This window comes from Macaca nemestrina, chromosome 10 (genome assembly GCF_043159975.1).
Source record: "Macaca nemestrina isolate mMacNem1 chromosome 10, mMacNem.hap1, whole genome shotgun sequence".
Taxonomy (NCBI): domain Eukaryota; kingdom Metazoa; phylum Chordata; class Mammalia; order Primates; family Cercopithecidae; genus Macaca; species Macaca nemestrina.
Window position 1 is genome coordinate 1 of NC_092134.1, and position 21,389 is coordinate 21,389.

Genomic DNA, 21,389 nt, shown 5'->3' on the forward strand with positions numbered 1-21,389 from the left:
AGCTACTTGGCAGAGTAACGTGGAAGGACTGCTTGAACCCAGGAATTCAGGCAACAGAATGTCACCCTGTCTTTAAAAAAAAGGGGGGGGTTGTTGGACAGGTACGATGTTATCATTAGATATGAAGAATAAGCTCAAGTGTTCTCTTGCATGGTAGGGTGATTATAGTTAATAAGTATCTTTCAAAATAGAAGAGAGAAGTTTTTAATGCTCTTGTCACATAGAAATGATACACATTTGAGATAATGGATTTGCTAATTAACTTTATATGATCATTATACAATGTATACATGTATTGAAACATCACATTGTACTTCATAAACATGTACAGTGATTGTGTCAATTAAAAAGAAAGAAAAAATGGGGTTAATTCCACAGATTATTTGCCATATGATTTCTCACAACAATGAGAGTAAAAAAACACAATCAAGAAAACAATGTTGAAGATATAAAAGTAGAATGCTAATTACATGTCCCTTCACCCACTTCCCTTCCTCAATCACCTCACCTCTTCCCATCTCCTACTATACCTCCATACTCTTTAATAGATGCCAAATGGATTTGAGGAAATTCAGTGCTTATTAAAAGCCTATAGATACAAGGTTTCTTTTTATCATTTTTTTTAAGAAACGGAGTCTCAGCCGGGCGCAGTGGCTCACGCCTGTAATCCCAGCACTTTGGGTGGCCGAGGTGGGCAGATCACTGGCTAACATGGTGAAACATGTTTAGTAGAGACGGTGAAACCCGTCTCTACTAAAAAATATAGAAAGTTAGCTGGGCGTGGTGGCTGGCGCCTGTAGTCCCAGCTACTCAGGAGGCTGAGGCAGGAGAATGGCATGAACCCGGGAGGCGGAGCTTGCAGTGAGCCAAGATCGTGCCACTGCCCTCCAGCCTGGGGGACAGAGGGAGACTCCGTCTCGAAAAAAAAAAAAAAAAAAGAAACAGAGTCTCGCTCTGTCACCCATACTGGAGTCCAGTGACACAATCTTGGCTCACTGCAGCTGCTGCCTCCCAGGTTCAAGGAATTCTCCTGCCTCAGCCTCCCGAGTAGCTGGGACTACAGGCACACACTGCTACGCCTGGCTAATGGTTTGATTCATTGATTTTTGTATCTTAGTAGAGACAGGGTTTCACCGTGTTGCCCAGGCTGGTCTTGAACTGCTAAGCTCAGGCAATCTGCCCGCCTCAGCCTCCCAAAGGGCTAGGATTATAGGCATGAGCCACCAAGGTTTCGTTCTTGATGTAATAAAGGATTCATTTGATAAACCAGCAAGTAATATACTCAAAGGAAATTTTTTAGATGTATTCACTCTTTTCTTGGGAAAACGGCCCAATATCTTCTGTCGCCAACGTTATTTAAGATCAATACAGGAAGAAGGAAATTATGGAAAATGATGGCAGGGAGACTTGCAGTTTCCAGTCTGACTTACAAGGATCTTAGAAGTCACTACTCTGTCCTAACAACAGGTGAAAAGTTGAACAAACTAAACTCTTGTAAGATCCCTCAGAGAAGTGCAGTAACAGGGCAAACAACTGCCCCCAAAATGAGACAGGAAGATACGGTGAGTGACAACTCACCAGAAGAGAAACCCACAAGCAGAAGCCTCTGCAGGAACCAGTGCTGGGACAGGAGAACTTGTAATTGGTGAATAGCTGGAAGCTCAGTGGGACAAGTCTGTGGCTCAAAACTCTAGTCTTGGGTGTCCCTAGGGTTCTGTGAGTGTCACCTTCAGGAGCTCTATCCTGTTTTCAGAGTGAGTATTGGAGAAAACTTCCCCTGTGTTTTTGGAAGGGCTAAGATAAAAATAGCCATTTTTAAAAATAGACCAGAGTATTCCATTCTTAACAAGGCCTGCCCTCAGGAGAAAATATTTTACCAGAGCCTAACCTACCCTTGGGAAAGGAAATACCAAACTCTAGCCAGCTCTAGCCTTCCACTAAGGGAAAGGGAAATATCCTACTCCGGCCCCTTCTAGCCATCCTGTCCCACATAAGGTGGAAAAAAAAAAAGAACTAATTAAGTTCTTAGTCCAGAAGCACAGGCTTACCATAATTTTAAGATTACAAAATGCTTCTCTTCCCCCAACACCTTACCACTACATTACGAAAGGCAGTTTCTTTTACTCAGTACATCATGTCCACCCTTCAACATAAAATTATAAGGTATATTAAATGGCAAAAAAAAAAAAAGTTTGAACAGACTGAATAAGCATCAGAATCTGAGACAGATACGGTAGGGATGTTGGAATTATCAGTCCAGGAATTTAAGAAACTATGATTAATATGCTAACAGTTTTATTGAGAAAAAGTACACAAGATGCAAGACAAGATGGATAATGTAAGAAATGAAAATTTTAAGAAAGAATCAAAAAGAAATACTAGAAATAAAAATTCCTGTAATGAAAATAAAGAATGCTTTCAATAGACTCATGAGTATTGTGTGTGGATATCTCAATATAAACATCCAAAACTGAAAAAGAGAGAAAATATTGAGGAAAAAAAATTATCCAAGAACTGTGAGACATCTACAAACGGTGTAACATATGCATAATAGAAACACTAAAAGAGAAGGAAGAATAGAAGCAGTATTTGAGGAAATGATGATGGAGAATTTCCCCAAATTAATGTCATAAACCAAACCACAGATCCAGGAAACACAGAGGACACCAAGCAAGATAAGTGCCCCCTCGCCCCCCACAAAAAAAAAACCACCGGCAATTAGGCATATCATATTCCAATTTCAGAAAATCAAATATAAAGAAGAAAGAAGTAAAAGGAAAAAAAAAAACCTTACCTATAAAGGAACAAGGCTGGGAATTACAGTAGTCCTCTCATCTGTAGTTTTTCATCATTTCAGTTACCTTTGTTCAATATTTAAAAGTGTTAAATAGAAAATTCCAGAAATCATTCATGTTTAAACTACACCATTCTGAGTAGTGTGATGTCTCGCACCATCCTGCTCCATCCCACCCCGGATGTGAATCATCCCTTTGCCTGGCATATCTATGCTGCGGATGCTACCCACCTGTTAGTCACTTGGTTGCTGTCAGATCCCCTGATGCAGTATCGTAGTGCTTGTGTTCAACTGACCCTTATTTTACTTAATCATGGCCCCAAAGCATGAGAGTAGCGACGCTGGCAATTCAGACATGTCAAACAGAAGCTACAAAGTGCTTAATGTGAAAATGTGAAATTTCTTCTCCACTTAATAAGGAAAAACCCTCTCATATGCTGATGTTGCTAAGATTACAGCAGAATGAGTCTTCTATTCATATGAGGAAGAAAAAAAGCAATTCAGCTAGTTTTGCTGTTGCACCTCAAACTGCAAAAGTTACAACCACAGTGCAGAAGTACTTAGTTAAGGTGTAAAAGGACCAGGGAAGGTGGCTCATCCCTGTCATCCCAGAACTTTGGGAGGCCAAGACAAGGGGATTGCCTAAGTGCTTGAGGCCAGAAGTTTGCAACCAGCTGGGCAAGATTTGAGTACCCATCTCTAAAACAATTTTTTTTTAAATTAGCCAAGTGTGGTGGCATGCACCTGTGGTCCCAGCTACTAAGGAGGTTGAGGTGAAAGGATCACTTGAGCCCAGGAGCTTAAGGTTGCAGTGAGCTATGATAACACCACTGCACTCCAGCCTGGGTGACAAAGTGAGACCCTGTCAAAAAAGGGAAAAAAAAGGAAAACGGAAAAGGCATTACATTTTTGGGTGGAAGACATGAACAGAAACATGTTCTAACCAATGGCAATGAGGTTCAATACTACCTGCAGTTTCAGGCATACATCGGAGGTTTTTGAAAATATCCCCTGAAGATAGGGGAGGACTACCGTACATCAGATCTTCTCAGAAACCATGAAAAATAACAGAGTGGAGTAAAATATTTAAAGTGCTGAGAGGAAAAAAAAAAAACTCTCCACAATTCTGTAGCCTGTAAGATTGTCCTTCAAAAGTGGAGAAATTACTCTCTTACAAAAAATAAAAGTTTTTTAAAGGAATCTGTTGCCAGTAGACCTGCCCTGAAAGAAATGTTGAAAGAAGTTGAGAGAGATGGAAAATGATACACGTCAGAAACTCAGACCTACATAAAGAAAGGAATACCATTTAAGAAGAAATAAGTAAAAGTAAAATAAATATTTTATTTTTTTAAAAGACAGGGTCTTGAGTGTCTTGCTGTATTGCCCAGGCTAGAGAACAGTGTTGAGATTATATCTCACCACAGCCTCAAATTCCTGGGCTCAAGCACCTCCCACCTAAGCTTCCCAAAGTACTGAGATTACAAGTGTGAGCCACTGCACCCAGCCTTATTTTTCCTATTTTTAATTAACCTCACAGACAATAGTTTGTTCAAAATAATAACAATGTATTAGCCGGGCACAGTGGCTCACGCCTGTAATCCTAGCACTTTGGGAGGCCAAGGTGGGTGGATTGCCTGACCTCAGGAGTTTGAGACCAGCCTGGAAAACATGGTGAAACCCCATCTGTACTAAAATACAAACAATTGGCCAGGCATGGTGGCTCATACCTGTAATCCCAGCACTTTGGGAGGCCCAGGCGGGCAGATCACCTGAGGTCAGGAGTTTGAGACCAGCCTGGCCAACATAATGAAACCCCACCTCTACTAAAAATACAAAAATTAGGCCGTGTGCAATGGCTCACGCCTGTAATCCCAGCACTTTGGGAGGCCGAGGCAGGCGGATCACGAGGTGAGGAGATCGAGACCACGGTGAAACCCTGTCTCTATAAAAAATACAAAAAATTAGCCAGGCATGGTGGCAGGCACCTGTAGTCCCAGCTACTCGGAAGGCTGAGGCAGGAGAATGACGTGAACCCGGGAGGCAGAGCTTGCAGTGAGCCAAGATTGCGCTACTGCACTCCAGCCTGGGCGACAGCGAGATTCCATCTCTCAAAAAAAAAAAAAAAAAAAAAAAAAACCAGGCGTGGTGGCGTGCACCTGTAATCCCAGTTACCCAGGAAGCTGAGGCAGGAGAATCTCTGGAACCCAGGAGGCAGAGGCTGCAGTGAGCCATTGCACTCCAGCCTGGGTGACAGAGCAAGACTCCCACCTCAAAAAATAAATAAAATATAAGGCCAAGTGCAGTGGCTCACACCTGTAATCCCAGCCCTTTGGAAGGCCGAGGCGGGCGGATGATGAGGTCTAGGAGTTCGAGACCAACCTGGCCAATATGGTGACACCCTGTCTCTACTACAAACACAAAAATTACCTGAGCGTGGTGGCTCGCACCTGTAGTCCCAGCTACTCGGGAGGCTGAGGCAGAAGAATCGCTTGAACCCAGGAGGCGGAGGTTGAAGTGAGCTGAGATGGTGCCACTGCGCTCCAGCCTGGGTGACAGAGCGAGACTCTGTCTCAGAACTATATAAATAAAATAAAATAAAATACAAAAAATTAGCTGGATGTGTTGGCACACACCTGTAGTCCCAGCTACTCTGGAGGCTGAGGCAGAAGAATGGCATGAACCCAGAAGGCAGAGGTTGCAGTGAGCTGAGAAGGTGCCACTGCATTCCAGCCTGGGTGACAGTGCGAGACTCTGTCTCAAAAATATATAAATAAAATAAAATAAAATACAAAAAATTAGCCGGGCGTGGTGGCACACACCTGTAGTCCCAGCTACTCAGGAGGCGGAGATAGGAGAATCACTTGGACCTGGGAGGCAGAGGTTGCAGTGAGCCAAGATCGTGCCACTGCACTCCAGCCTGGGCAACACAGCAAGACTCTGTCTCCAAAATAATAATAATAATAACGTATTTTATGATTATAGCTTACATATAAGTGAAATGAATGATAACAGTGATACTAAGGACTGGAGGAAATAATAAGAAATATTTTATTATAAGGTACCTGCACTACATATGAAGTGGCATAGTATTATTTGAAAGTAGGGTTGGATTATTTATAAATGTAGGCTGGGTGTGGTGGCTCATGCCTGTAATCCCAGCACTTTGAGAGGCCAAGGCAGGTGGATTACTTAAGGTCAGGACTTTGAGACCAGCCTGGCCAACATGGCAAAACCCTATCTCTACTAAAAATGCAAACCATTAGCCAGGCATGGTAGCACGCGCGCCTGTAATCCCAGCTACTCTGGAGGCTGAGGCAGGAGGATCCTTTGAACTCAGGAGGTGGAGGTTGCAGTGAGGAGAGATCATGCCACTTCACTCCAGCCTGGGCGACAGAACAAGACTCCATCTCAAAAAAAAAATGTATATTGCAAACTTTAGGACAACCACAAGAAAAAGAAGTATAAGCAATATGCTAAGAGAAGAAGAGAAAATAAAATCATGTAAAATGCTTAATAAAAAAACACAAAAGAGGGCCGGGCACGGAGGCTTGTGCCTGTAATCCCAGCACTTTGGAAGGCCGAGGTGGGCAGATCACCTGAGGTCAGGAGTTCGAGACCAGCCTAGCCAACATGGTGAAACCCCGTCTCTACTAAAAATACAAAAATTAGCCAAGTGTGGTGTTGGGCACCTGTAGTCTCAGTTACACGGGAAGCTGAAGCAGAAGAATCACTTGAACCCAAGAGGTGGAGGTTGCAGTGAGCCAAGATTGTGCCACTGCACTCCAGTCTGGGCTACAGAGTGAGACTCCACCTCAAAAAAAAAAAAAAAACCACACACACACACAAGGTTAGATGTGGTGCCTCATGCCTATAATTTACCCAGCACATTGGGAGACTGAGGCAAAAGGATCTCTTGAGCCCAGGAATTTGAGACAGCAGTGTGCTATAACTGTATCATTGCAATCTATCCTGAGAAACGGGGGGAGACCCTGTCTCTAAAAAAAATAAATACTTTTTTTTTTTTTTGAGACAGAGTCTCGCTCTGTCGCCCAGGCTGGAGTGCAGTGGCGCAATCTCAGCTCACTGCAACCTCCACCTCCCGGGTTCACGCTATTCTCCTGCCTCAGCCTCCCAAGTAGATGGGACTATAGGCATCTGCCACCACGCCTGGCTAATTTTTTATACTTTTAGTATAGATGGGGTTTCACCATGTTAGCCAGGATGGTCTCGCTCTCCTGACCTCATGATCCGCCCATCTCGCCCTCCCATAGTGCCAGGATGACAGGCATGAGCCACCGCACCCAGCCACAAAATAAATAAATTTTAAAAATAAATAAAGGTCAACAGTCTAAATACACTAACTTAAGACACTGTCAGAGTGCAGCACAAAACAAGACCCAACTATATGTTGTGTACAAGAAACCTAGTTTAAATATGAAGATGCATATAGATTTAGAATAAGTGAGTAGAGAAAGGTATACTATACTAACACTTACCAAAAGAAAGCAGGAGTAGCTAAATTAATTTCAGACACAGTAGACTTCAGAGCAAGGAAATTTCAGACACAGCAGACTTCAGAGCAAGGAAAATATCACCTTCAGAGCAAGGTTAAAGGAGAGCATTGCATAATGATAAAGGGGTCAATACTCCAAGAAAGAATCATAAAAATCCTTAGTGTGCATGTGCCTAACAACAGAGCATCAAAATACATTAGGCAAAGCCTGATAAAACAGTAAGGAGAAGCAGATGAAAGCGCTATTATAGTTGGGGACTTCAACACCCCTCTTTCAGAACTGGACAGATCCAGCAGGCAGAAAATCAGCAAGAACATAGCTGAACTTAACGCCATCAATCAACTGATATCAGTAGACTACTTCATGCAACAACAGATTACACATTCGTCTCCAATTCACAAGACATTCACCAAGATTCTTAGTCATAACACACATCTTAACAAATTTCAAAGAATAGAAATCATATAATGTGTGCTGTCAGACCACAATGGAATGAAACCAGAAATCAATAACAGAAAGATTAAAAGGAAAATCTCAAAACACATGGACATTGAACACTACACTTCTAAGTAACATGAACAAGAAATCTAAAAAGAAATTTTAAAATATTTTGAACTAAATGAAAACGAAAATATAGTGTACTTCAGTGGGATAATCTGGGATGCAGTGAAAGCAGTGCTTAAAGAAAAATTTACAGCATTGAATTAATGTATTAGAAAAAATGTAAATCAATCATCTACATGCTATGTTAGGAAATTTTTAAAAGAGCAAATTAAATTCAAAGAAAGAAGAAAAGAAAAATCAAAGGGCCCAGGTGCAGTGGCTCACACCTGTAATCCCAGCACTTTGGGAGGCCAAGGTGGGAAGATCATTTGAGGACAGGAGTTCAAGACCAGACTGGATAACATAGCAAGACTCTGTCTTTACAAATAAAAAATAAAATATTTAGTCAGGAGTGTTGGCATGTGTCTGTACTCATAGCTATTTGGAATCTAAGGGAGGAGGAAGGCTTGAGCCCAGGAAATTTAGGTTACAGTGAGCTATGACTGTGGCACTGCTTTCCAGCTTAGGTGACAGAGCAAGATCCTGACTCAAAAAAAATAGGCTGGGCGCAGTGGCTCACGTCTATAATCCCAACACTTTGGGAGGCTGAGGTGGGTGGATTACGGGAGGTCAGGAGTTCAAGACCAGCCTGGCCAACATGGTGAAACCCCATCTCTACTAAAAATACAAAATTAGCTGGGCATGGTGGCGTGCAACTGGAATCCCAGCTACTCGGGAGGCTGAGGCAGGAGAATCACTTGAACCCGGGAGGCAGAGGTTGCAGTGAGTGAGATCGTGCCACTGAACTCCAGCCTGGGCAAAAAGAAACTCTGTCTCAAAAAAAAAAAAAACACAAATATTGATGAAATTAAAAATAGGGTATTAATAGAGAAAAGCAACCACATCAAGCTAGTTCTCTGAAACGATAATTAAAATCAAGCCTCTAGCCAGGCTAATTAAGAAAAAAAGATGTCACACATTATTAATATCAGCAATGAAAGGGGGCCTCAGTATAAATTTCATGGATATAAAAAGGATAATAAAGGAATACCATGAATAACTCTATGCCCACAAATTTGATAACAAAGATAAAATGGACCAATTCCTTGAAAGACATACATTGCCAAAGCTCACACAATAAGGAGAAAACTATCTGAATAGCAAAGAAATCAAACGAGGCTGCGTGCGGTGGCTCACACTTATAACCCCAGCAATTTGGGAGGCCAAGGTGGGCAGAATTGCTTGAACCTAGGAATTCAAGACTAGCCTGGGCAACATGGTGAAACGCCGTTTCTGCAAAAAATGCACAATGAGCTGGGCATGGTGGAGTGTGCCTGTAGTCCCAGCTACTTGGGAGGCTGAGGTGGGAGGATCACCTGGGCCCAGGGAAGTTGAGGCTGCAGTGAGCCATGATTGCACCACTGCACTACAGCCTGGACAAGTGTGTGTGAGACCCTGTCTCAAAAAAAAAAAAAAAAAATTCAAATGAATAATAACTTTCAAAAACAAAAGCATCAAGGTTCACTGGTAAGTTCTACCAAACATTTAAGGAAGAAATTATACCAAACCCCAGATGATAGAAGCAGAGGGAATAATCCTCACTCATTCTATAAGGCCAGCACTGCCCTAATATCAAAACCAAAGGAATTATAAGAAAATAAAAATGACAGACCAGTATCTCTCATGAACATAAATGTAAAAACTCTCAACAAAATATTAGTCAATTTAATCCAACAATGTATAAAGGGAATTATACTCCATGACCAAGTGGAATTTATCCCAGGTATACAGGGCTGGTTCAACATTTGAAAACCAATTAATGTAAATTGTAATCCATTACATCAACAAGCTAAAGAAGTAAAATCACATAATATCAACAGAAGCAATAAAAGCATCAGCAAAATCCAACAACCAACCGTGATAAAAAAATAAAATCACATGATAATATCAATCATTCATTGCTGGTGGGAACACAAAATGGTACAATCACTTTGGAAGATATTTTGGCAGTTTCTTACAAAACTAAATATATTCTTACCATAGGACCCAGCAGTCACACTCCTTGGTATTTACCCAAATGAAATGAAAACTTATGCCCATACAAAAACCTGCACACAGATGTGCTTTATTCAAAATTGTCAAAACTTCGGAAGCAACCACGATGTCCTTAAGTAGGTGAACAGATAAGTCAACGCAGTACATGCAGACAGTGGAATATTATTCAGTGCTAAAAAGAAATGAGCTATCAAGCCATGAAAAGACATGCAAGTAACCAAAATGCATATTACTATGCATTATTATGTGAAATAAGCCATTTTGAAAAGGTTAATTCCAACTCTCCGACATTCTGGAAAAGGCAAAACTATGGAGACAGTAACAAAAATCAGTGGATACCAAGGGTTAGGAATGGATGATTAGGCAGAACACAGAGAATTTTTAGTGCAGTGAAACTATTCTATATACTACAATGGTATCTGCAGGAAAAAAATCTAGAAAGATTTAGAGCCTTCCTTCCTTCCTCCCTTCCTCCTTCCCTTCTTTCTTCCTTCCTTTTTCTTTTTTTCTTTTAGACAGAGTCTTGCTGTCGCCCAGGCTGGAGTGCAATGGCATGATCTCGACTTACTGCAACCTCTGCCTCCCAGGTTCCAGCGATTCTTCCGCCTCAGCCTCCCGAGTAGCTGGGATTACAAGCGCACACCACCACACCCTGCTCATTTTTGTATTTTAGTAGAGACGGGTTTCACCATGTTAGCCAAGCTGGTCTTGAACTCCTAACCTCAGGTGATCTGCCCACCTTGGCCTCCCAAAGTGCTGGGATTACAGGCGTGAGCCACTGCACCCAACCGTATTTTTATTTCTATAATAAAGATAAAGAGATATAAATATACAAATTCACTAACATTCCTATAGAGAAGCAATCTAGAAAAGAAACTGAGGAAAGTTGCTTAAGAATAAACAACAGAATGCAACGATTTTACAAAGAAAATTCAAAATTTTAAGAAGCTGTACAGGTAACTCCTAAATGTCTACTTTAGTTCAGCATCAGCATCATCTGGTCATTTGTTGGAAATGCAAATTCTGGCTGGTCGGAATGCAGTGGAGTTTACAAGTCATTGATCACAACTAGTTACAGATTTGTTTCTCCTCCACTCCCACTGCTTTTTTTTTTTTTTTTGGACTAGCCAAAAAAAGAAAGAAATGCAAATTATTTGGTTCCACCCCAAACCTACCAATTTAGAATTTCCAGGGTGGGGCTTAGGCATATGCATTTGAAACCTCTTGAATATGATACTCAATTGCCTACTGGATTTATATATTCATATCCCACAGAAACCCAAAACTCAACAAGTCTCAATATAATCTTCTCCTCCCCTACCAACTTGCTGATCCTTTTTTTACTAAGGAAACAATCATACCACCAAAAAGACTAATGTCAACCACAACTTCTCAGTCTTCTTCATGTCTGCCATCTAGCCAATTGCCAGGTCCTTTTGAGTCTACTTCTTCACTTTATTTCCCATCTGTCTACCTCCCTCAGCTCCCTGGATACCTACATAGTTCAGGTAATGATTAGATCTACACTAGGTTGCAGCAACAACTCTTAAATGGTAGCCCTGTTTACTTAAAATAATTCAGAGAAAAAAAAGGGCAGGGGTAAGACAAATACAATAAAATGTTAATCATTAAATCTATAACTAAGGCTGTATAGATTTGAGCAAAGAGAAAAATGAAAGAGAATTGAGAACCTAGAAACATACAAACACAAAAATTGACATTTAATTTCAAAACAGTGAGGAAAAGGGTTGATGTATCAATAAATGGTACTGTGATAACTGGATCTCCATACAGAAGATAGCAAAGTTGACTACTAACTCACATGACAAAATAAAGTGAACAATGGATCTAAATGTGAATCGCAAAACAAGTAGGCTTTTTAAAAAGAAAATATAGGAAGATGTCTTCATCACAATCCCTTCGTAGGGAAATATTTCTTAAACAGGCTAAAAAAATACTAAACATAAAGGAAAAGATTGATACATCTGACTACACTAAAATTACGAATTTCTGGCCGGGCGCGGTGGCTCAAGCCTGTAATCCCAGCACTTTGGGAGGCCGAGACGGGCGGATCACGAGGTCAGCAGATCGAGACCATCCTGGCTAACACGGTGAAACCCCGTCTCTACTAAAAAGTACAAAAAAATAACTAGCCGGGCGAGGTGGCGGGCGCCTGTAGTCCCAGCTACTCGGGAGGCTGAGGCAGGAGAATGGTCTAAACCCGGGAGGCGGAGCTTGCAGTGAGCTGAGATCCGGCCACTGCACCCCAGCCTGGGCGACAGAGCAAGACTCTGTCTCAAAAAAAAAAAAAAAAAAAAAAGAATTTCTGTTCATCAAAATAAGCTATGAAGGTAAAACAAAATAAGCCACATGTGAAAGATTTTGAAGTACATATAATTAGCAAAGGATTTCTATCTAAAATATATAACTTCTACAAATCAATAAAAGAATCCAGTAGATAAATGAGCAAAAATCTTCAAGATGTACTTCGCAGATGGGGATACCTACATGTTCAATAAACATGTGAAAAGGTGCTCAACTTCATTAACAGCCTGATAAATGCAAGTTTAAACCACGAGCTACCACTGCACACCCTTCTGATAGGTGAAAATTATGATGCCCAGAGGCATTCACTTATTGTGTTTGTGGGAGTATAAGTCAGTCAAGGGTCTTTGGAAAACATTTTGGCATTATCTAATGACTTAAAGAGGTGCATTATCCTCCAACCTGGCAATTCCAGTCCTATATATAAACCACAGAGAAACGTGCCAATATGTATCAGGATACAAGCACAGTAACAACATTGCTTGCAGTATCTCTAAATGTGCAAAAAAGAAGCCCTCAATAGTAGAAAGAATAAATTGTAGTATACTTACTTGTACAACGAAAAAAAAATTTTTTTAACTTTTAAAAAAATAGGGTCTTGCTCTGTTGCCCAGGCTAGAGTGCAGTGGCACAATCACAGTTCACTGCAGCCTGAAACTCCTAGGCTCAAGTGGTTCTCTTGCCTCAGCCTCTCAGGTAGCTAGAACTATGGGCACATGCCACCATGCCTAGCTAGCTTTTAAAAATTTTTTGTAGAGACAGGGTCTCTCTAGGTTGCCCAGGCTTGTCTTAAACTCCTGGCCTCAAGTGATTCTCCCAACTCAGTCTCCCAAAGTATTGGAATTATAGGCATGAGTCACCATGCACAGCCAAAAACATTTTTAAAATAATTTGGAGAAGCAAATCAATAAATACATTATAAATCTTTCTATATAAATTTCACAAACACACAAACCTAAACTATAATGAACACAAATGCAAACAGCTGATTAAACTATAAAGAAAACCAAGGAAGCTACTTTACCATAAGAGCAAAGAGATGATTGGCTTTATTGGAGGATGAGGATGAGCACACGGAAGGCTTGCAAGAAACCTAGCAGTGTTGTGCTTATTGACCTTGGTCACATGGGTGTTTGCCTTATAGTAATTTATTAAGTATACATGTATGTTCATGCATTACTTCTGTCTGTGGGTGATATTTCACAATGAAAAGAATTTTCAAAATAAGATACTGGAAGGAACACATAAAAACTTCAAGAACTGTGTTAAAGTAGTAGAATCAGGCTGGGCGCAGTGGCTCACGCCTTTAATCCCAGCACTTTGGGAAGCCTAGGTGGGCGGATCACAAGGTCAGGAGTTTGAGACCAGCCTGGCCAACATGGTGAAACCCCATCTCTACTAAAAATACAAAAATTAGCCAGGCGTGGTGGCAGGCGCCTGCAATCCCAGTTACTCGGGAGGCTAAGGCAGGAGAATCGCTTGAACCCGGACAGCGGAGGTTGCAGTGAGCTGAGATTGTGCCATCACACTCTAGCCTGGGGTACAAGAGCGAGACTTTGTCTCAAAAGAAAAAAAAAAAAGTAGTAGAATTAGAGGCAACTTCCATGTTTTCCTTTTTCCTCATTTCCTTCGTACATACTTTTATCGGTTTTGTTATTTTTTAATTCAAAAAGGATATTTTTCCTCATTTGCTCCCACTAAACGAAGTTTCCCTGCACCTGTTCCACCTCATGGCTTCAGCCCACATTAGTACCTCCTTTGCAAATCCTTCTGGACATTCTCCTAACGAACTCTGCAGCATTTCATATTAACAACCACTACTCTCCTTAAAGCTACAGCTCAGTTTTCATGGCACCTGTTTCATCAGTCCTAAGCTGCTGCCTCATAAAATGTATGCATTCCTCCTTTTTTCTCTAAAAATCAGTGTACCTCCATTAAACATCTGCTGTAGGCCAGGCGCGGTGGCTCAAGCCTGTAATCCCAGCACTTTGGGAGGCCGAGACGGGTGGATCACGAGGTCAGGAGATCGAGACCATCCTGGCTAACACGGTGAAACCCCGTCTCTACTAAAAAATACAAAAAACTAGCCGGGCAAGGTGGCGGGCGCCTGTAGTCCCAGCTACTCGGGAGGCTGAGGCAGGAGAATGGCGTGAACCCGGGAGGCGGAGCTTGCAGTGAGCTGAGATCCGGCCACTGCACTCCAGCCCGGGCGACAGAGCGAGACTCCGTCTCAAAAAAAAAAAAAAAAAAAAAAAAAACTGCTGTAGAATCAACTATAGAACTTACAGAACTTACAAAATTCAGAACTTGGCCGGGCGCGGTGGCTCAAGCCTGTAATCCCAGCACTTTGGGAGGCCGAGACGGGCGGATCACGAGGTCAGCAGATCGAGACCATCCTGGCTAACCCAGTGAAACCCCGTCTCTACTAAAAAATACAAAAAACTAGCCGGGCGAGGTGGCGGGCGCCTGTAGTCCCAGCTACTCAGGAGGCTGAGGCAGGAGAATGGCGTAAACCTGGGAGGCGGAGCTTGCAGTGAGCTGAGATCCGGCCACTGCACTCCAGCCTGGGCAACAGAGCGAGACTCTGTCTCAAAAAAAAAAAAAAAAAAAAAAAATTCAGAACTTACAGAATTCATCACCTTTTCTCCAAAAATGACCCTTTTCTGTCTGTTTCTCTACTAAAATCTGTATCCAAATTATCCAAGCCTAAAACGCCAACTGGAAATTCCTTTTCTCACTGCTGAACTGCTAATTTGAGGATATCTAATGCAAGTTATTTAGACACATCACTAGGCCATGAATTCCTTGATAGTTATTACACTTTTATACACCCTCTAGTCTCTGTAGCATTTAATAGAGAGTCTTAAGATTGACAAGATTAAAATTTCTGTAAATATTAAGAGTGTATGTGAAGGAATAAATATCAGTTAATTAAAGAGTAATGAGCTAATCCTTTCCAGGTGATTAAATAGAACAGCAATATATGTACTTTTTAATTTTTCTTTCTTTCTCAGGTTGGATTTAGGCAATAGAAATATATGTCCATTTGAAGAAAGAAAGGGAGGAAAAAACAAAAAGAAATGAAATTCACAGACCAGACAGAATGAACAATGACAACAAAAAAGATACCTGTGAGAAAGTAGAGGAAGTATAAAGTGAGAACTGGTTGAGTATGTTAGCTGTTACGTAATATAGAAAAAACAAAGAGAACTGGGTATGAAGTAGTCCTTTATGGAGTTGTAAGTGAAACTTCAGTCTTTATATCTCTGGTATTTTTTTTTTTTTGAGACACAGTCTCGCTCTGTCGCCCAGGCTGGAGTCAGTGGCGCAATCTCGGCTCACCACAAGCTCTGTCTCCCGGGTTCACACCATTCTCCTGCCTCAGCCTCCCAAGTAGCTGGGACTACAGGCGCCGCCACCGCACCCGGCTAATTTTTTGTATTTTTAGTAGAGACAGGGTTTCACCGTGTTAGCCAGGATGGTCTCGATCTCCTGACCTTGTGATCCACCTGCCCTGGCCTCCCAAAGTGCTGGGATTACAGGTGTGAGCCACCACGCCCGGCCTATCTCTGGTATCTTTAAGGGAAAATTTTCCAATCAACATATTAAAAAGTATTCCTTTCTCATTGACTAATTGAGTGGTTTTAAAAATTTTTCCCATCAGCTTCCAACTCACTCACCTGAAAACAGGTCTCTGTTCACATTCCTTTTCCCCAGCCAGGGTTCTTTCCCTTGCTCCAATAAGGAAACCACATCTGGCTTAGAAATGGAAAGACCTGCTTGCAGAAAATGAAATAAATTCAAAATCAGTTGTTGAATCCTAACAAGGGCCACAAAAGAAATGTCAGATGGAAGTTTTTAAAATGTCTAAAAATAAGGTACACTTACGTCCCCATCTTACTAATTTTAAGAAACCCCATACCTATCTTGGGAATATTCAGCCAGATAATTATAACAGCCACCCTAAAGGTCAAATTTTGACTTGAGGGAGATGAAGAGGAATAATTACCCAGTGAGACCAGATGGCCATAGTTCTCCAACATTACACATCGGTACAGATCTCTCTGAGCAGGCTGAAGCCATTTCCACTCCTCCTGGGAGAAGTCTATGGCCACATCTCTGAATGTCACTGACCCCTGAAATGACATACAGATATCTGCATGACCAGGACCCATGCTCCCAAACTCCCTGCAAGTATAAAATGAGTCTCACTGTGGAGGTTAGGCAATGTGTCTAAGTAGCAACAGTGGGAGTTTGCAGAATTCTGAGTAATTATATAGTGAAGAGCCTAGCTTTTGTGTTTTGTTGCATAACTGGAGAAAAGGAGAAAAAACATAAATTATCTGTCCTGAGACAATTTACAGTTTTGTTCAAAATAAAGGATTATACATATGAACAATATGGATTTTTGGCATTGGTTGTAAAAATTCTTAAGATTTTACAGTATTCCTTTATGTTAATAAACAATGTATATTTTCCTTAATATCAGCCTATTTTATTTTTTATTTTATTTTATTTTATTTTTTTGAGACGGAGTCTCGCTCTGTCGCCCAGCCCAGGCTGGAGTGCAGTGGCGCGATCTCGGCTCACTGCAAGCTCCGCCTCCCGGGTTCACGCCATTCTCCTGCCTCAGCCTCCCGAGTAGCTGGGACTACAGGCGCCCACAACCGCGCCCGGCTAATTTTTTGTATTTTTAGTAGAGACGGGGTTTCACCGTGGTCTCAATCTCCTGACCTTGTGATCCGCCCGCCTCGGCCTCCCAAAGTGCTGGGATTACAGGCGTGAGCCACCGCGCCCGGCCAATATCAGCCTATTTTAATATAATTCAGCCAGAATTTCTTCAGGGTAATAATTGGCTATAGCAGATAATAGCAGCACCCTTCAAATGGGGCATATAGTCTCAAGTTTGTTCCAGTCATCCCTAATCCTAAATAAATACCTGTGAAACTTAGTGGTAATTTTGTCAATGTCACAGAACAAGGAGGATAGGCAGTAAAGAATCTTGATTCTGCAAGAAGAGAATGTAACACCTCCCAGGATAGAACCTAAAGCACTTTCCCTCGGAGTTAGGGAGAAAAATATAGAAGCCCTTGCTTTGCAGCCTGGTTTTGCACCACTTGAGTGATCCACATAGATCTATAAGGCATGAATGGGAATTTAAAAGGTCTCAAACTAGTAGCAGCCCCAGATGGATGGCAGTTATATTTTACAGTTTTGAAGTTTAATAAAAAAGTGATTAAAGACTGTTGACTAATAAAGCAGCTGTTTCCTACACAGCAAGATCTGCAGCAGAGGTGAAAATTGGATTCCCTAGAAAAACTCAGAAAGCCTCTGAATTTGGAGAGAAGTATGACAAAAAGTAGGACAAAGAAGTGGAACTGAAAATGAGGGACTCATTTTGAATAGTTGACCCTGTTATCCCCACTGCTGTGAAGCACAATTACCAGCCAAACTCTTAGCCCCAATCAAAATAAAAATGTGTTCCTTATGTCATGTCAGAAAAATGAGCTCTATGGGTTCAGAGATTTTGTTTTGGTCACTTCTGCATCCTCCAGACATAGAATGAGCTGAGCGTTAGAAGCACTTGGAAGGACTGTTAGATTGCTGGGCCAAATTCCCAGTTTCTGATTCAGAAGGTCTGGGGTAGGACTCAAGAATATTCATTTCTAACAAGTTCTCAGATGATGCTGATACTGCTGGTCCAAGGATCACACTGTGGGAACCACTGAAAGTAGAGGTTCAGTAAGAACATATTCAATAAATGAATGAAGGGGCGCTGGAGTAACGCAAAGCACTCCTCGTTCTAATACTGTGGGAAGAAGAGGCAGTGTAACAGCTGGCACCCTACCCTCCCACCCTAAAACATACCAGCCAGGTCAGAAATCCCGCCCACATCTGAATAGCTTCCTGTCACTCTCTTCATGTATACTTAAGTATAAGCACCTGAAAAGGAGGAACAGGGGACAGGGTCCTGGGGTTCCGCCAGGCAGGTGGTTGTAAGAGAAAGCCACGTCCCAAGTCCTGAAAAATACGGCTGCACTTCACAAAGAAAAGAGGAGACAGGTCAATGGGTTGGCTCACTTGAGGCCAAGAGTTTGAGGTTACAGGATGCTATGATCGCCCCACTGCACTCCAGCCTGGGCGACAGGAGGAGACCCTGTCTCTGTCTTTCAAAGAAAAAAATATATATAAATATATATATATATAAATATATATATAGATCTATCTATATCATCAGCTTACCTGAGACATAGCTCACAGAAGGGACCGAGGAGATCAGAAAGTGTAAAATGGCAGACCTGGCAGAGAGAGGAGCCCTGAGCGAACGGGCCAGCTAGGCCGCGCCCAAGTCACTAGATCCCGCACTGGGGATTCCCGTGGTCCCCGCTCCGCGCCTCCCACGTAGAGAGCGGGGCCCCGAGAGAGGGCGCTTGGACCACCGGCGCCGGCTTTCTCCTCCTGCCACGGCGCGCCTCCCCAGAACCCGGCCACCTAACAGTGGCCACAGGACGGCGCGTTTCCGTTGTGCTTCCGGCCAGGTGGGTGTCGCGTTCCGGGGCTCCGGACCGAGTCACCGCCCGGGGCCATCCGGCGCAGACCGGGGTACTCCTTTCCTTGCCTACACAGGCCAGACGCTCGGAGCCGCCCCCGAGGGCCCCACCGCGGGCGTCGCAGGAATGCGTCTTCAGGAGCCTCGCGGACGTCACCCCACCAGGCCGCCTGCCTCAAAAACTACAATTCCCAGAAACCAATGCGGCCCTGCGCGCAAGGGCATACGGTTTTCGTTCCTACTGGATCTCCCAGAGCGCCGCGCTCCCGCGCTTGGAAACAAAGAACGAGGGCCTGGGACAACTACAATTCCCAGAAGGCCCCGCGGCCCCGCGCTCCAGAGCATGGGGCTATCTTCCCACCCCAGAGCCTAGGAACAAAGAACTCGGGACCTAGGCAACCACACTTCCCAGAAACAACCGCGGCCCGCCGCGGGAGACCACACAGGGCTTTCGGTTCTTATAACTCCCCGCGTGCCTCTCGGCCACACGCACAACCAGCCGAGAAACGAAGAACGCGGGACTCAGGCAACCACACTTCCCAGAAACAACCGCGACCCCGCTGGAGAAAGCAAATGACTTTCCCCGCCCCACTACAACTCCCAGGGTGCCTTGAGGCCACGCGCACATCACCGAAAGACAAAGAACACGAGCTTCAGGCAACTACACTTCCCAGAACCTCCTGCGACCCTGCGCAAAAGGGCGGAGGACTGTCTTCCCCTACTACGACTCCCAGAGTGCATCGCGGCCACGCCCAAAGCCGGAAGACTATGTAGGGCTTTAGCGACTAGATTCCCCCAAACTCCTGCGGCCCACGAGAGAGGGTATAGGGTTTTCCTCCCGTACTACGACTCCCACAGTGCCTCGCTGGCGTGCACACACCGCCCAGAGACAAGGAACTGGAGACTCAGGCGAACTACACCTCCCAGAACCCACCGCGACCCAACAAGAGCCCGAGACCGCAACTATTAAATAACTAGGATACTTAAAGACTGTGGAGTCAGTACTTCAGTCCAAGACCTTTTGTTACTGGAAAGGGGTCTGGATCTCAGACTCTAAGAGAGGGTTCTTGGATCTCGCACAAGAAAGAATTCGAGGCGAATGCATAAAGTGAAAGCAAGTTTATTAGGAAAGTAAAGGAATAAAGAATGGCTAATCCATAGGCAGGGCAGCCCCGAGGGTGCTGGTTGCGCATTTTTATGGTTATTTCTTGATTATATGCTAAACAAGGGGTGGATTATTCATGCCTCCTCTTTCTAGACCATATAGGGTAACTTCCTGATGTTGCCACGGCCACTGGTGGGCAGTGAGGACAATCAGAGGTCGCTCTCATCACACATCTTGGTTTTGGTGGGTTTAGTCGGCTTGTTTACTGCAACCTGTTTTATCAGCAAGGTCTTTATGACACGTATTTTGTGCCAACCTCATATCTCATCCTGTGACTAAGAATGCCTTAACCTCCAGGAAATGAAGGCCAGCAGGTCTCAGCCTTATTTTACCCAACTCTATCTACCCCTACTAAAGATAGAGTTGCCCTAGTTCAACCACCTCTGACAGTGGAAGTTGTAGCACTGAGGACAGCCAGAAGTCACTCTCATTGCCATCTTGGTTTTGGTGGGTTTTAGCCGGCTTCCTTACTGTATACTTTTATCAGCAAGGTCTTTATGACCTGTATCTCATGCTGACCTCCTGTCTCATACTGTGACTTAGAATGCCTAACGGTCTTGGAACGCAGCCCAGTATGCCTCAGCCTTATTTTACCCAGCTCTTGTTTAAGATGGAGTTGCTGGGAGCAGTGGCTCATGCCTGTAATCCCAGCACTTTGGGAGGCCGAGGCGGGCAGATTACCCAAGGTCAGGAGTTTGAGATCAGCCTGGCCAACAGGGTGAAACCTCATCTCTACTAAAAATACAAAAATTAGCCGGGTGTGGTAGCGGGCGCCTGTAATCCCAGCTACTCGGGAGGCTGAGGCAGGAGAATCACTTGAACCCGGGAAGCGGAGGTTGCTGTGAGCCAAGATCTTGGCATTGCACTCCAGCCTGGGCAACATAGTGAAACTGTGTCTCAAAAAAACAAAACAAGGCCAAGCGTGGTGGCTCACGCCTGTAATCCCACCACTTTGGGAGGCTGTGGCTGGCGGATCATGAGGTCAGGAGTTTGAGACCAGCCTGACCAACATGATGAAACCCCATCACTAAAAATAGAAAAATTAGCCGGGCATGGTGGTGCACACCTGTAATCCCAGCTACTCAGGAGGCTGAGACAGGAGAATTGCTTGAACCTGGGAGGTGAAGGTTGCAGTGAGCTGAGATGGTGCCATTGCACTCCAGCCTGGGCGACAGAGCGAGACTGTTCAAAAAACAACAACAACAACAGCAAATAATGATAATAAAAACACAAGATGGAGTTGCTCTGGTTCAAACACCTCTGACACTTTGGCTTCGTATAACTGTAATAACCAGAATCGTTGCAACACTCCCTGGCCACCTTGAAACAGTGGTCTCAGAGGATGCGACCCCGAGTCCCTTGTGGCCTTATGGACGACCCCGACTCTACCTGGTACTGGCACAGCCACGGCTTCTCCCTTTGGGAACCCCACCCACCCACCCT

General features: G+C 43.5%; 1 long non-coding RNA gene across 4 annotated transcripts; it reads right to left on the reverse strand.

Annotated features, from left to right (window-relative positions):
- Window positions 1-929: 929 nt before the first annotated feature.
- LOC139356582 (uncharacterized) lies at window positions 930-21,059 on the reverse strand. Of its 4 annotated transcripts, XR_011608611.1 has the most exons (5): window positions 18,475-20,585; window positions 16,241-16,367; window positions 15,912-16,007; window positions 5,222-5,370; window positions 930-2,861 (listed from the first exon to the last, which is right to left on the reverse strand). It is a non-coding gene; the product is annotated as an uncharacterized lncRNA (long non-coding RNA). The 4 variants fall into 4 exon arrangements; XR_011608609.1 differs by lacking the exon at window positions 5,222-5,370 and having other exon boundaries at window positions 16,241-18,174; window positions 18,475-21,059; XR_011608608.1 differs by lacking the exon at window positions 5,222-5,370 and having other exon boundaries at window positions 932-2,861; window positions 18,475-20,544.
- Window positions 21,060-21,389: the final 330 nt, after the last annotated feature.